Source organism: Canis lupus, chromosome 13 (genome assembly GCF_048164855.1).
Source record: "Canis lupus baileyi chromosome 13, mCanLup2.hap1, whole genome shotgun sequence".
Classification (NCBI taxonomy): domain Eukaryota; kingdom Metazoa; phylum Chordata; class Mammalia; order Carnivora; family Canidae; genus Canis; species Canis lupus.
This window is the reverse complement of record NC_132850.1, coordinates 52,483,017-52,497,569: the sequence shown is the minus strand read 5'-3', so window position 1 is coordinate 52,497,569 and position 14,553 is coordinate 52,483,017. Positions and strand designations below refer to the sequence as shown.

At 37.0% G+C, this 14,553-nt stretch overlaps 1 protein-coding gene across 6 annotated transcripts in view; it reads right to left on the bottom strand.

Moving 5' to 3' along the window:
- Positions 1-14,553, bottom strand: part of MND1 (meiotic nuclear divisions 1) — a 63,113-nt gene that overhangs the window by 19,472 nt on the left and 29,088 nt on the right. The window lies entirely within an intron of this gene.

Below are 14,553 nucleotides of genomic sequence, written 5' to 3'. Positions count from 1 at the left end.
CACTGCTTCCTCTTTTCAATTTTATTAATCTCACCTGGGCCCATGACTAAATAAATAATCACAGGACATTCAATATTAAATTCTCCATCACATCTTTTGCTAGTTAGAAATTTCAGACTCGTGGGGCACCTGGATGGCTCAGTTGGTTAAGCATCTGCCTTTGGCTCAGGTCATGATCCTGGGGTCCTGGGATCAAGCCCTGAGTTGTGGAGTCTGCTTCTCCCTCTCCCTTTGCCCCTCTCCTTACTCATGTTCCCCTCCCCACCTCAAATAAATAAGTAAAATCTTAAAAAAAAAATTCAGACTCATAAGATTAAGAGTATTCTTAAAATGTATTTTACTCCTCCCTCACTGTAGAAATAATGATTTCTTTAAGCTGATTATAAGAAGCTGACCCTTTACAATATGACCTAGTTATATGTAGAAGGTAAATAATACTTGTTATGTGTCATAGATTAAAAATCAGAAACGGTTATCTTAAAAGTTAGTAGCTTTATCCTGGCTTTATGAAATGTTCCATTTCTCAATATGCATAATGGAAACGTTTTCAGCTTTCCTTTAATGATTCTCTAGTCATTGATTTTAAGCCATAGCATGAACAAGATCCATCTGTGATGCAAAGAAGACACCACCACCAAACCAGTTATAACTCTTCTGAGAGTAATTATCTTCCTAAGTTAAAACAACAACAACAAAAACCTGCTATACATTTAGGAGCCAAAATAAACTTTAAAGTCCTAAATTTAACAAGGAAATCTGGTTCTTTAAAACAAGGGTTCCCATTTATAAAATAATACCATGTTTAAAAAATTAATATTCCACCCTGCAGGACTCAACTGAAATAATTAATAAATGGATGTGACATTTAAACTCAGGAATAGAGAATCTTCCAGTTAAAAAAATACATATACCTATTACCATAAAAAATTTCCATTAAAAATAACCAGATAGGTAGATGTTATCCAAACAGTTAGTAATTATACAAAAATAAGCCAATAATTAATGGATATATAGCTCAACCATATTAATGAAGTATCTTCCAGGTACTGTATGTCTGCTTATAATTATTTATAACTTAAAAGCATTTGAAAGAGAGCTAATTCAGGAATTCCTTTACTCTGAAAATGGTATCTGCTTTAGATGTGATTTCATGATTTGTCATTTTAAGTATGCTGGTAATGGAGGAAGGCACAACTTAAATGATGTGATCAAATAAGAAGCTTCTGCTAACTATCCTAAGTACTGAAGCAACTTAGTTCAGCTCCAGAGTGAAGGATTCTTGGTGATCTGTTCTTAAAATTTCAACTATCAGAAACAATGAAACCAACTCTTGTAAGGCAGCTCTTGTCAACAGCTTTTCATCTACACATCTCTTAGAAGCAATATTGCTATAGTTCTTAACACCTACCCTGGAATTAAATCAAACCTAGGCTTTCAACTGATAAAGAGCTGAGATTTTTAGCCACTGTATAGATATTATCTAAACCAGTTCTCAAACTTTAGCATAGATGAGAATCATCTAAAGGGCTTATTATAACACAGGTAGCTGGCTACACCTCATAACTTTTGAATAGTAGGTTTGGAGTAGAACCTAATAATATGCATTTTTAACATGTTCCCAGCTGATGGGTGATGCTGACGCTTCTGGTTTGGGGACACCACACTTTTGAGAACTACTGATCTTAACAAAAACCTCTTTTGTTACAATAACAAACTCAACTAAAAAACACAAGATAATAATATATGGGAGAATATTATCTAGTTCATCTGCAAAAAATTACTGCTAAATATTGTAGCCTGAACTGGAAACAAAATAAATTAATTCTGTCACTAAAAGAAATATGAAAGTCGCATTTACAAAACTAGAAAAATGAGTGATACTCTATATTCACCATAAAATTCCTTTGAAGAACACTCTATATACATTTCCATAAATAAAACAAGAACCAACTATATACTATACCAAATCCATTTCCAACTTTCACTAAATAATCTTTTAAAACCCAGTGATTCTGGAAAAAAAAAAAAAACCAACAGCAACAACAGTAAAAACTACCTATAATTAGTAAGAGGATTTCATCCTTAGATTTGAGGTTCTGACACAATGCCTCTCTTTAATGCATTCCAGACCACCTATACAGACACTCTGGATTGAGAAACATAATGCCAATGTTTTCTAAAGGGCTAATTCACTGCCTGGAGGAACTGCCTATTCATAAGAGGAACAGAAAGACTGATTCAAGCTGGCTGCACTGGAATTCTGATTTGCTGCTCTTAAGAAATAAAAAAAAAAATGTCAAAGCATCGGGGAAGGAATATAGAGGTTTTCATAGGTGGGAAAGAATGTCAAGGAACAGAGAATGCAGAAGAGAGGTAACAGCAAAAGAAATCAAGAGGAGTCTACTGCTTTATCACATTCACAGACAGTATGTTACAGAAAAATAGGTTCTATGTCTCTTGTTTCTCCTTAAAAAAAAGAGCAGTATCATTTAACATTTTATACATTTAAGAAGTCTTGTTAGAGTATCTACAACTTTAAAATTCACTTTTTAAGGCGGTATTTCGTTTAGGCATCAGTCATAAGGAAACTATGAACAGTGTAAAGAATGACATTTATGTATAAAGATGGGAGCCATGTAATTGCCTTGTGTCACAGTTACGTAGCCAAAGGAAATATTTTGGAAGAATCTTTAATGACACTGAAATAAAGAGAGTTTTTAAAAAGCTGGAAACAATGTCAATACATTTGAGAGTTTATGACAGAAAAAAAATGCACAAAATTTTTAAAATGGTTATCTCTGTATCATGGAACATAATTTAAAATTTCCTATATAATAAGCATATGTCACTGTTATTTTAAAAATTCCTTTCCTGGCAGCCCTGGTGGTGCAGCGATTTAGTGTTGCCTGCAGCCCGGGGTGTGATCCTGGAGATGTGGGATCGAGTCCCACGTCGGGCTCCCTGCATGGAGCCTGCTTCTCCCTCTGCCTGTGTCTCTGCCTCTCTCTCTCTCTCTGTCTCTCATGAATGAATAAATAAAATCTTTAAAAAATTTTTTAAATTTATTTAAGAGACAGAATGCACGGGCGGGGGGAGGGACATAGGAACAATGAGAAACCCTGCTGATTGTGGAGCCCAAGGTGGGATCCCAGGACCCCGAGATCATGACCCCTGCCAAAGTCAGGTGTTTAACCAACCAACCGAGCCACCCAGACACCCCCTACTTAATTTTTTTTATTTTTTATTTTAGAGAGAGAGAGCATGTGCACACAAGTTGGGAGGAGGGGCAGAGGGAGAGAGAGAATCTCAGGCAAACTTCTGAGTGCAGACCCCCATGTGGGGCTCAATCCCAGAATCCTGAGATTATGACCTGAGCCGAAATCGAGTAAGATGCTTAACTGACTGAGCCACCCAGGTGCCCCTAATTTTTTAATAGATTTTTTCAGAGCACTTTCAGGTTCACAACAAAAGTGGATAGAAGACACAGTTTCCAAACAACCCCTGCCCCCACATACACAAAGCTCCTCCATTTTTAACCCCTGCTTCAGAGTGATCCCTTGAACCTACACTGACACATCATTATCACCAAACTCCATAGTTCACATTAAGGTTCACTCTTTGTGTTGTACATTCTATGGGTTATGACAAATGCATAATGACATGTATTCATCATTATGGTATCATACAGAGTATTTTTACCACCCTTAACATTTTCTGTGCTTTGCCTATTCATCCCTGCCTCCTGCCAACCTCTGGCAACCAGAGATCCTGTTAATGTCTATATAGTTTTGTCTTTCCAGAATGTCATATAGTTAGATTCACACATTATGTAATCTTTTTAGACCGGCTTCTTTCATTTAGTAGTATGCATCTAGGCTCCTCCATGTCTTTTCATGGCTTGATACCAAATTTCTTTTAATCACTGAATATAATGGTCCATTGTCTGAATGTACCATAGCTTATTTATGCATTTACCTACTGAATGACATCTTGGTTGCTTTCAAATTTAGGCAATTATGAATAAAGCTACTATAAACATTGATGTGCATATAAGTTTTCCACCCATATGGGTTAATCTCAAAGAGTACAATTGCTGGACCATAACAGTATGTTTAGTTTCTTAAGAAGCTGCCAAACTCTCCTCCAAAGTGGCTGTATCATTTTGCACTCCCAAGAGCAATGAATGAGAATTTCTATTGTTCTACATCCTCACTGGCATTTGGTGGTGTGTTCATTCTTTTTCTAGTGTCTACATACTATTTTATTATTCTATTCTTTTATCAATAGCTATTTTGTTAATGTCCCATTTTTCATTAGAGCTGGGTTCCAAAACTCCTGTCATTTGACATAGATCTCCATGCACGTGTGGAAATCTTTCTGTACCATATAGTATAAGCAAAATTGCTGGATCAAGACATAAACATTTAACCTTCCTTTAGCACTTTTTATTGTGGAAAATACACATAAAATTTAAAAATTTTTAAAAGATTTTATTTATCTATTCATGAGAGACACAGAACGAGAGAGGCAGAGACACAGAGGGAGAAGCAGGCTCCATGCAGGGAGCCCGACGTGGGACTCGATCCCGGGTCTTCTGGATCACACCCTGGGCTGAAGGCAGCGCTAAACTGCTGAGCCACTTGGGCTGCCCAAAATTTAAATTCTTTTAAGTGTATAACTCAGTGGGTATAAGTACATTCACAATATTGAGCAACCATCACCATTACCCATGTCCAGAATCTTTCATCACCCCAAACATAAACTTCACATCCATTAAAGAATAACTTCCATTCTCCTCTCCATGCAGCAGCCCCTTGAAACCTCTACTTTACCTTCTGTCTCTATGAATTTGCCTATTCTAAGTACTCCATTTAAGTGGAATCAAACAATGTTTGTTCTTTTGTGCTTGACTTACTTCACTTAGCAAAATGTATTCAAGTTGCATCCGTGTTGTAGCATGTGTCAGATTTCATTACTTCTTTAAAAAAATTTATTTATTTATTCATGAAAGACACACAGAGAGAAGCAGAGATAGGCAAAGGGAGAAGCAGGCTCCTCTCAGGGAGTCTGATGCGGCACTCGATCCTGGAACCCAGGATCATGCCCTGAACCTAAGGCAGACGCTCAACTGCTGAGCTACCCAGGTGTCTCAGAATTTCATTCCTTTTTAAGGCTGAATAAAAAATATATCATTTTATGTGTATATCACATTTTGTTTATCCACTCACCTGTTGATGGACATTTGGGTTGTTTCCATCTTTTAGCTATTGAGAATAATGCTGCTATGGACACTGGGGTAAAAGCTATCTGAGTCCCCTCCTTGTTTTCAATTCTTTTGGCCAAATACTTCACAGAGGTATTCTGGATCATAGGGTAACTTCATGTTTAACTTTCTGAGGAACTACTAGACTGTTTTGCATAACAGCTTCACCATTTTACATTCCTAATAGCAATGCAGACGGGTTCAGTTTCTTCAACATTTGTTATATATAATTTTTTCTTTTATAACATGTGTGAATTAAGTGTTTAACTTTGACTTTAGTCATTTTACCCTTCACTGATAGAATCTAACAGGCTTATTCCCTGCAGGTTTTCCCAAAGTGGTTACTGGTAGTTTAAAAGATTGATAATCTGATGGCTGAATATGACATTCTATTATTGTTTTAATTTGCATGTCTTTGATTACCAAGATTTAGCATCTTTTCATATATCTACTGATCATATGTATTTTTTCAATGACTTAATACCCTTTAACCATTATTTTATTGCATGTTTGCCCTTTTCGTAAATATATTTAGGAACTGTATATATGACAGATGGTAATCACTTATTTATATGTGTTTACCTTATAATGTTGTCTTTCAATGTTCAAGTTTTAATTTTTTTAGGCAAATCTATCTTTTGGCTTCTAGATACCGTGTCTTGCATAGAAAAGCCTCTCAAGCTAGTATTGTACAAGTAGTTCCCTTCTATTATTTGTACAGTATTCTTTTGATGTTTTACTTTGTAAAAGGTCTTTGGTTTATTTTGGAAATGATATGAGGTAGGGCTCTAAATTCAGTTCATTTCAATAGATATCCAATTATTCCTATAACTCATTCAATAGTCTGTCCTTTCTCTACTGAATTGATAAAGATGTATGGAATCTTCATCATAAAGTAAACAAGTATACATTAAGCCTGTTTTTGGCTTCTCTTTACTGCTCTACTTATGTTTTTCTATTATTTTACAAGTATAGCAAGTTTTAATTACTATAGCAATATATTTGTTTTGGTATCTAATAGGGAGAATCCTACCTCACTGTTCTTTAATACTTTCTTGATCCTTCTTACAATTTCTCTACCACATGAACTTGAGAATCATGCATAATAATCTAATGTGATTTTGGTTACCACATTAGCTATATCGACATAAATTGACATTTTTATAGTTTTCTCATTCCTGAATATAGTGTTCCATTTTTTAAAGAATTCTTTCATGTCCTTCATTAGAGTTTTATAGTTTCCTTCATGTATATTTTGCCCATTTGTTGTTAGGGTTTAATATTGTTTTGGATGCTCCTGAGGGATAGCCAATGACCTCTAGCCTAAGTCTATCACTGTATGGAATCTCTTTGCCACAGTAGTTGATTTCAAGTGTTACTGAATCAGAATGCAGTCAGTCTTTCTTTTAGTGGTTATGGGAAACAACTCTCTCCTGCCCTCTGAATTCTAAACTACAAGACTACAAGAAAACAAACAGCCCAAATCACTGCTGGTAGCCACCTCACAACGGTGAAGAAAGCCAACTTTAGGACATGGGTATCACACAAAAGGTAAAGCCAAGATAAATGCAAAAAAAGAGAGTCATAATCTTGATTAAATGATGCCTGAAGGATGCTCTACTTTTGAAAAAATTTAAATAAGCCATTAAGTCAATTCCAGCTTTATCATTTATGCCAAGTAAATGTGGGTTTTCTGCCATTACCATGTAAACTGTTGAACTATTACAACAGATAAAGCTTAAATTAATAGTCTATTTCATTTACTGCTGAACTAGCAATGAATACTGTGAATTATTTTGGAAGATGTAAGATTTAAAATATTCCTCTATATTGGGTTATAAAAGAATAGGAGTGGGTGGAATAAAGTAATATATGCCAGGAAGGCTCTTCATTCAATAAGCTTTTATGAGGTGCCCACTATACATACATCTGTTAACAGACATTTGGGTTGTTTCCACCTTTCCATGTTTCCACCTTTTAGTTATTGAGAATAATGCTGCTAATCTTTGGGCTTAAATCTTTTCACTAAAATAATACAGCAACAAATTACTCAAGGCATGCAGTGAGCAATGAATGTTGAATATTTTTGAATTAAATTGTTTGTCCTTAGGCAATAAGATGGTGCTCATTAAAAAAATAACACTCTGTGAAACTAGTAAAAATATAGCAAATTAGTACTCCACTTAAGAGAGGGATCACATTCCAGCAATCCAACCTATGCAGCACACTGAAGAACCTGGAAATAAGAAAAGTACACTAGAGATCTTAAATAATGGACACAGGAAATAGGGAGGATCCCATTAAGAAAGCAACACAGAGGGATGTCAGGTGGCTCAGTGGTTGAGGGTCTGCCTTCGGCCCAGGGTGTGATCCTGGAGTCCCGGGAACAGGTCCCACATTGGCTCCCTGCATGGAGCCTGGTTCTCTCTCTGCCTATGTCTCTGCCTCTCTCTGTGTGTCTCTCACGAATAAATAAATAAAATATTAAAAAAAAAAAAAAAAGAAAGCAACACAGAGGGTAAGTGAAGCCACTTAGTAAGTGCATACTTAGAAGCCCAAAGAACTCAAACTCTCATACAATATACCTGCTGAAGATGAGATCACAATAATTAAAATTATAACGTGAAGAAATGAACTATCAGAGTAATGCAAAACAAACAGGAAATAAACATTCTTTCAATTAGAAATATCAAGAATATATATGTTCAATAAGATTAATAAAAGGAGAAATGGAAAACTTAAATTACAAGAAGGAGAAAGCAAGAAGATTTGGAAATGAACTATTTGAAACTGAGCTATTTGACAATGAACTATTTTTGATTTCTAGGAAGTGATAAAAACATTAAAAAGTAGTTAAGAGATATGGAAGATAAAGTCCAACAGAAGCCTTATAGTATAGTGAAAATAGACTTTAGAAGTTGTGACTACAGGGATCCCTGGGTGGCGCAGCGGTTTAGCGCCTGCCTTTGGCCCAGGGCGCGATCCTGGAGACCCAGGATCGAATCCCACGTCGGGCTCCCGGTGCATGGAGCCTGCTTCTCTCTCTGCCTCTCTCTCTCTCTCTCTCTGTGACTATCATAAATAAATAAAAATTAAAAAAAAAAAGAAGTTGTGACTACAGTCACAATACAATTAAAAGTCATTCAGATATTTTGAAAGTCAAAGATATGCAAAATCCAATTGATGAAGTGAAGTTAGGTACAAAGTTATGGAGGATTAGACTCTTCCAACATGAGAACTGGGTTCTAATATAACAAACTCAGAGATGAGGGCTACGCAGCAGAGGTCACTGTCTACCAATATCTGTTCTTCCTTGTTTAAGAGAACCCCAGTGAATAGTGAAAATAAATAGGAATTGTTATGTCTGTCAGTCCTGGGGGCAAGAATATGTCCTAGATAGGGTATCTCTGTTAAGAAACTCATCTACCTGAGAAGGAAACTCAAAACACACTTTAGGCAAGCCTAAAATTATCTGGAATGACATAATTGTTTCTTCAATAGGTGATTTTTTTTTAATCAAGGGGAGACTTGAATTAAGTATGAAGATGAGATTTGTATTATTAATATTTTTGTATAAATAAATAACCTATACATATTTTATACTGTACTCATGGGGTAAAATGATAAAAACAACTTAATTCTTGCCCCCAACTGCCATTTTAAAAACAGCTCAAAAGGGATCCCTGGGTGGCGCGGCGGTTTGGCGCCTGCCTTTGGCCCAGGGCACAATCCTGGAGACCCGGGATCAAATCCACGTCAGGCTCCCGGTGCATGGGGCCTGCTTCTCCCTCTGCCTGTGTCTCTGCCTCTCTCTCTCTCTGTGTGAATAACATAAATAAATGAATAAAAAATAAAAATAAATAAAAACAGCTCAATGAAGTAGTTCTCTGCCACTGGATGAAGAGGTGGGAGTCCATGATTTCCTTGATGACTGTTAATAAATAGAATTATTTTAAGTTGTCAAGTAAACTCTTGATATAGGCCTGGGAGTTGGAACCATACCCTTTGGTCAAGTAAGAACCATACTTTAAATAAAAAAACCCCACCCAAATGGGACACCTGGGTGGCTTGGCTACTGTTGTGGAAGATATAGTAGCTGTAGTAGCTATTATACTGTAGTAGTATATATATCTACATCCAAAAAGGGAAAGCCAAAAAATGGCAGAGAAGCCAGTCATCAATCTGTGGTTAGATTAACCGATCCTGAAGATCCCACCTCCAAACTTCTTATATAAGAACCTCTATTATTTAACCTAATTTGGATCTACTTTTCTGTTATCTGTGGCTGAAGATATCCTGATTCATGTTTTTTTTCCTAAGATTTTATTTATTTATTCATGAGAGACACACAGAGAGAGGCAGAGACATAGGCAGAGGGAGAAGCAGGCTCCACGCAGGAAGCCTGATGTGGGACTCGATCCCAGGACTCCAGGATCACACCCTGAGCCAAAGACAGACACTCAACCACTGAGCCACCCAGGGATCCCTGGATTCATGTTTATAAAAAACCCATAATGTTAGGCAGCATTTCCCAAAGTGTGTTCCCTCATGAAAATGGATCAAGTATGGGATGCCTGGGTGGCTTAGTCAGTTAAGAGTCTGACTTTGGCTTAGGTCATGATCTCCGAGCCCTGGAATCAAGCCCCATGTGGGGCACCCAGCTTGGTGGGGAGTCTGCTTATCCCTCTCCCTCTGCCCCTCTCCCTGCTCATGCTCTAATAAATAAGTGAATAAATCTTAAAAAAAAAAAAAAAGAAAAGAAAATGGGTCAAGTAAGATTATAATGTATATACCAGCATATTATTAGATCTGAGAACTCAAACTAATTTATCTTTATTAATCCAGGATCCCCCAATACCTTTGATTATAGAACTTTCCTTTTAACTAACACCTTTTATATATCCATTCCACAGAATTACTTTGGGTAATGCTAAGATAATGTCCAGAAAACTATAATTCAGGTAAAATGGTAGTTAAAAAAAAAAAAAGGAGTTAAAAATTCATGCTTAGTCATTCATACATATGATATTTCTGAGGCTGATTCCTACCCTCCCAAAATGAGATTACTATAATCATGACTACTCAGTGGAAATCCTCTACTGCTATATGTTGTAGATTAGAAAACAAAGAAAAACTATAGGCCAAGGAGGAAGACTCCTAGACCAAGAACACAATAGTTGGGACTGGAACTAGGCAGAGCTGTATTAATTTATGCATTCACTCAACTTTTTTTTTTTTTAATTTATTCAGAGGCAGAGAGAGAGAGAGAGAGGCAGGCAGAGAGGCAGAGACACAGGCAGAGGGAGAAGCAGGCTCCATGCAGGGAGCCCGATGTGGGACTCAATCCCGGGTCTCCAGGATCACACCCCAAGCTGCAGGTGGCGCTAAACCACTGCCCCACCAGGGCTGCCCTCAACAACATTTAGTATGTTTCTGTCTCAGTAATTGCATTTCACGCTGGGGAAAAAGCATGATTAAGATATCTCTGCCCTCAAAGAACGTCTACCATGGAAATAAGGCACATAAAGACTTCACTCTATAAAAGAAATATATATAAGATGGGCAAAGCACAAAGAAGTACCAGACTGAGGAGGAGGGGATAAAAACTCAGAAGGAAAGATTCTTGAGGTAGGTCTTAATGGATATATGTCTCTCGTTAATGCGCAGGTTGGAGTCCTGATAGTTGCACTAGTAAAAAGAGCCAGCCAGGCATGGCGTAAAAACCCAAAGATATAAAATGAGTAGCACTTAGGAAGCTGTAAACAATTCAGTATAACTGGTCTGTAGGGCTAGCAAAGGGTGGTAACAGCAGGTTATTAGGCTGGCTAGTAACAGGAGCTAGATTACAGAGAGCCTTAAAGTCAGGCTGAGGAGTCTGGACTTTATTATTCAGGATTGGGAAACCATCCAAAGGACATTAAAGATAACTACTATAGCAGATGGGAGAAAGTGAAGACTGGAGACAGGGAGACTAGTGAAGAAAATAATTCAAAATTCCGGTCCAAAGATAATGAGAGTCTAAGCCAAAACAGTGGCAGTGGGGCTGGAGACAGAGGGAGAGATTTGAGAGTTATCAGTGTGTAGAATCAACTGAGGTTTAGCATGAGCTGGATATGGAGGAAGGAAGAAAAAAACCCTAGGATAACTACCTGGTTTGGGTGACTAAGTGGCAAGTAGTCCCAGAGTCTAGAATACACAGAAGCATGTTTGGGTAATGAACCGAGCCGTGAACATATGGGCTGTGATTTGCCTGTCAGCCATTCAAGGAGAGATCTCTAGTAGGTAGCTGAACTCAAAAGTGTGGAGCTCAGTGCAGAGGTATAGGCAGGAGATAAAAACTGGGGAATCAAAGGTATGTGAGTGGCAATGGAAGTCATAGGAGTAGATGAGATTTCCCAAGAAGAATGCACAGAGCAAGAAGGTAGAGGGACTAAGAACACTGGGACCAGCCTAGCAATCCCTAGATTGCTGGATTTGAGTTATTTTTCCCTATTTCAGAAAATAATTTTCACAGAAAATATATATTTACTTCAGATGGAGGCTACATAAGCTAAAGTCCCATGTATTGTAGTCTTAAATGGTAGTTCTTAAAAAATGAGACTTGGGTGAAAAGATGCAAACCCTTCTTTATAATTAGGGAGACTGAAGTACTATTTTAAAGCCTAGATTTATATCAATTAAACATGTTAGCACTAGTTATTTCACATCATTTTTTTAAATTTCACATCAATTATAAAGAGCTCTTATTAGTATCACTTATATCTATGGTTGAAAAAATGAAAAAAAAAAGGAATGGAAATGAAATATTATAGCCATGAATCTAAAACAGGTCCTTGTTAATAGTCTGGAATACATCTGACTAGGATTATTACAGGAATGAAAATAGGGCAAGTACAAGAAATAGTAAACTAACTAAAGGCAACTTACAATAATTGGTGATGGATTACATAAAAGGTAAAATGAACCAAAGTTAATCTTCCAACGTGAAGGCAGCAAAATTGTGGAAGTGACAGACCGCAGGATGAACTCCATTTTTTTTTTAAAAACTCCATTTCTATATTCTTAGGCATAATCAGTTAAAGATAGAAGTCTGGAAAGAATATGAAGTTTCTTTTAGAGCTACAGACCTTATTCAGATATTGGTTATACATATTAAAAGTGGAGTCTAAGGGAATAATATGGAGGAGAAAACATCCTTTAGAATCAATTTTGAAGGACATGAGAGTGAAAAGAAGAAAACAGTAATAAATGATAATACGGTAGTCGCCTCTTATCCACAAGGGATACAGTCTGAGACCCCTAGTGGATGCCTGAAACTGCAGGTGGCACTGAATCCTACATATACTGGTTTTGTCTATACATATATCCCTGTGATAAAGCTTAATTTATAATTTGGCATAAAAAAGAGATTAACAACAATAAATAATAACTACAATATACTATAATAAAAGTTATGTGAATGTGATCTCTGTTACTCTCAAAATATCTTACTGCACCACACTCACCCTTCTTGTGATGATGTGAGATGAAAAATACCTAAGCGATGAGATGAAGTGGGGTGAAGGATACAGACACTGTGATGTAGCATTAGGCCACTGTGGACCTTCTGACCACACATCAGAAGAATCCCCAGCTTCTGGACACTGTGGAGAGAAAAACTGCTAACGGAGGCAGGGAGGAGACTACTATAGAATGGCCAGAGGAATTTTAATTATCAGGAGTCAAGAGCTCCACAAGGCAGTCAACCTCATCAGAACTGGAGAAGAGGTTACAAAGAGAGAGCAAGCCAGCGGAAAGGCCCTGAAAGCATTAAGAACTGGCACTAGAAGCAGTGACATCCAGGAGAAAAAACTGAGGCAGCAAGAATAATAAATTAAGAGTTTGCTGCTTCTCTCTCATTCTAGAATAATGCCCATTCATTTCTCTTTTGCTGAACATGTTAATTAACATGCAACTTATTTATGGTCTAGTTTCTGAACTGAAACATGAATTTGCAAGGACATGGTTAACATGGTGTCACAGTACATAGTAAGACCACAAAAGCTTGAAGGACTGAATGGCACCCTACTTCACTTAGCGTAAAATTTTGCAAGAATGTGGATGGCCTTCCACTGTCTGGCCATTGTCCCACATTAACTCTCTGACCTACCTTTCTACAGTCCATTTCAGTCATTCTACCCTAGTTACACTGGCCTCTTTGATGTTTTGTACATTTACTGCACTCTTAAGGTCTTTACACTTGCTGTTTTTTCTGTTCCAGTAGTGTCTCTCTGGATGTTCCTTCCCAAGATATTCACAGGTTAACTCCCTCTCCTTCCAATTTTGCTTTCTCAATAAGGTCTACTCTGATCACTTGACTTTAAATGTACCCTGTCCCCCAACTCTAGCACTACTTTTAATTTTTTTCATATACCCACCACCTATTCATATAGGTGAATCACAGTCTGCCTAGTAATTATGCTTATTGTTCGATGTCTGTCTCCCTCTACTAAAAATTGAGCTCCACAAAGGCAGAATCTTTGTTTTGTTCACCAACACATGTCTCAAGCACCCAAAACAGTGCTTGGCCCAGAGAAGCTTAATAAATACTTCTTGGATGAATGAACATATGAATCACAGTGACAGAAAATGAGCCTGTTGGAAGGGGTGGTGAAGCTTTTTCAGCACTGTATCTAAGGATATCTCATAGTTAGATATTCAGATACTGGAAAAGTCCAGCACAGGACGAGAAAGTCAATGGAGGAAGCCAATGGAGAGCATACAAAGTTGTCATAGGTCTGATTGAGTACAGGTGGCCTTGGTGAAGAAAGTAAGAGTGTGAGACATGGAATAATAAATGAACATCTCCATGTGTGAAAGCTGGGAAAGCTAAGACCTGATGCTCTCAATCTTTTCCATCAAGTAGAGTGCAGTACCAAAACTCCCAAAAGACTGAATTTTTTTTAAGAACTACAAATGTTATGTAGCTTTATAATTTAGCTTATTAAAGAGGAGAAATAAAAAGTTGCCAACTATTTATCTTGTTGATATAATGTGAGCTTAAAGAAATAAAATTCCACAAAAATCAAAGACTCTTCTTACCTGGAAAAGATCCTAAAAATGATAAATCAAGAATCAAATTATTAAAATTTCTCCAACTGGCTTTTATTCCTTAGTGAACATCTTATGAAAAGAATATGTTTAATATAAAAAAGATAGAACTTCCACTGAGAAAAAACAGCTTTATTTTGATATATTACTTCTCAGGATTTTACTTCCTAAAAGAAGTCCATTTTGGAACATTAGGCATA